We start from the raw sequence: 2,872 nt of genomic DNA on the forward strand, positions 1-2,872 counted from the left end.
GGGGGGGGGGGACAAACACAGACACAGAGACGCACACGCATATACATATATATATGATGGGCTTCTTTCACTAACAAGGCTTTGGTTGGCCTGGTACTATAACAGGCACTTGCCCAAGGTGCCATGCAGTGGAACTGAACTCTGAACCATATGGTTGGGAAGCAAACTTCTTACCACACAGCCATACCAGCACCTATTTAACTCTTTAAATAGTTTCAGCTTAAGAGCTGCAGTCATGCTGGAGCACCATTGTTAGCTGTGCTACACTTTCACTGCTTGAAACCTCTGATATGTGGCATTTAGTGAACAACTGAGTTTGATGTTACTACCCTCATTTGCAGTTACTGCTATGAGGTAGGCTCATCTGGAACTCTTGACAGGAGGAAATCTAGTCTTGCTTCAAAGTCCCCTACATCCACACTATGTAGGTCTCTCATCAAGCTTTTTGGGAGGGTATTGAAGAGCTGTGAACCCTTGAAATCCAAGCTGTTGCCATATCTGGTCTTGTATCTTGATGGCAATGTTGGGATCTTTGGCACTATGCAGTGGTGCCCTCTTCTGCTGTTTGTGTAACTTTCAATACCAAAGTTTGGTACAATTCCTTCTAGAATTTTCCAGATGTATATCATTGCATATCTTTCCTGCCTCCATTCTAGGGAGTAGAGTCTTAACTGTTTCAGCCTTTTCTAGTAGCTGACATGTTCCATTGAGATGATTTCCTTTGTGTAGCTTAGCTTGAGTGCTTCAAGTTTTGTCATTAATTTTACATTGTGTGGTGACCATAGTTGGGAGCAATAATCTAAATGGCTGAGGACATATCACTCCAGAGGACCATTACGATTTTCTGTTCTCTTGTTTTGAAAGTTCTAAGGATCCATCTGGTCATCCATCTGCATTTTATTACAAACTTCATAAAAAGCACCTGGAAAGATACATCATTACTCATGTCAGTGCCCAGGTCACAAACTGATTTTGATTCAGATATTGCAATCCCTCTGGGGCCAGTGTATCATGCTTGCTTTTCATTCAGCAATGTTAATAAAGATGAGATGCAGTTCAGATTTGTGCCAGATGGGAGCACGACTTATGCTATATTCCTGGTTAGGCAACTACAGGAGAAATACCTAGCCAAAAATAAACCCCTGTATCTAGCTTTTGCTGATATGGAGAAAGCCTTCAACAGAGTCCTCCGATTCTTATCTAGTGGTCAATATGGAAGCTAGCGATAGATGAGTGGCTGGTGAGAGTTGTACAAACCATGTACAGGGATGCTGTCAGTAAGGTGAAGATTAGCAATGAATGTAGCTATGAATTCAAGGTATAAGTAGGGGTTCACCAAGGCTCAGTCCTCAGCCCCCTCTAGTTCATCATAGTCCTCCAGGCAATAACAAAGGAATTTAAGATGGGCTGCCCCCAGAAGCTCTTCTATGCTGATGACCTTGCTCTTATAGCTGAGTCACTATCAGAACTAGAGGAGACGTTTCAGGTGTGGAAGCAAGGTATAGAACCTAAGGGCCTTAGAGTTAATCTAGCAAAAACCAAAGTCTTAGTAAGTAGGAAAGCAGACAAATCACAAATCCCTTCAGGTAGATGGCCCTGCTTGATCTGTAGAAAAGGCATAGGTAAAAACTCCATAAGATGTACCTGGTGTAAGCCATGTATCAGAGGAAGATTAACAGTGAAACTAGTTTTTGTGTGTGGAAGGTGCACAGATACAATTAACACTAAAGATGTACAGAAAATAGACTCCATCAAATGCCAGCGGGGAAAGCTAGAGGTAGTTGATAACTTCTGTTATCTAGGTGACCAAGTCAGCAGTGGAGGTGGATGCTCTGGCAGCATAAGTGCTAGAATAAGAGTAAGCTGAGTTCAGAGAGCTCCTACCTATGTTGGTAACAAAGGGCTTCTCCCTCAGAGTGAAAGGCAGATTATACAATGCCTGTGTGTGAACAGCCATGCTACACAGCAGTGAAACATGGGCTGTGACTGCCAAGAGCATGCATAGGCTTGAAAGAAATGAAGCTAGTATGCTTTACTGGATTTGCAATTTCAGTAGGCATGTACAATAGAATGTAAGAGTCCTGAGGGAAAAGTTGGGCATAAGAGGCATAGGATGTAGTGTGCAAGAGAGATGACTGTGTTGGTGTGGTCATGTGTTGCGTATGTATGGAGATGCTGTAGAAGAGGGAGACCCAGGAAGACATGGGACAAGGTGGTAAAGCATGATCTTCAAACGTTGGGCTTAAAGGAGGCAGTAACTAGGAATCGAGAACTTTGATGATATGCCATGCTTGAGAAGAACAATCAAGCCAAGTGAAATCATAGTCATGGCCATTGTTGGTGTCATGTAAGAAGCACCTTTCAAGCATTGGGCCTCGTAGAAGCAATGACAAAGGATCGAGACCTTTGGCAATATACTGTGCATGAGAAGAAGACCCATCATGCCAAGTGAAATCATAGTCGTGGTAGATGCAATTGTCACACTACTGGCACCTGTGCCAGTCTTGGAGTGCTTGGTGTTAGGACGGGCATCCAGCCTCAGAAACCATGCCAAATCAGACTTGGAGTCTGATGCTGCCCCTCAGTTTACCAGCCCTGATCAAACAAACCATCCAATGTCAATATGGACAACAGACATTAAATGATGATGATGATATGTGACCGCGTGTGCATCGTTGGCGATTTTCTTTCTCTGTCTTCCCATCTTTGGATATTTCCTATATTTCTGATGAAGATCTCCAATTGAAACGTTAAATCCTCTTTCTTTTCTTTCCTTTCCTGAGCGTCCAATAACACTGTACTTATTCCACATCCTCACGTTGTTTTTTTTGTGTTTTTTCGTGCTTGTTCATGTTGAAATTGACTATATATA

At 42.7% G+C, this 2,872-nt stretch overlaps 1 protein-coding gene across 1 annotated transcript in view; it reads right to left on the reverse strand.

Annotated features, from left to right (window-relative positions):
- The window catches only part of LOC106867818 (inter-alpha-trypsin inhibitor heavy chain H5), a 66,881-nt gene that overhangs the window by 12,836 nt on the left and 51,173 nt on the right, over positions 1-2,872 (reverse strand). The window lies entirely within an intron of this gene.

Source organism: Octopus bimaculoides, chromosome 23 (genome assembly GCF_001194135.2).
Source record: "Octopus bimaculoides isolate UCB-OBI-ISO-001 chromosome 23, ASM119413v2, whole genome shotgun sequence".
NCBI classification, from domain to species: Eukaryota; Metazoa; Mollusca; class Cephalopoda; order Octopoda; family Octopodidae; genus Octopus; species Octopus bimaculoides.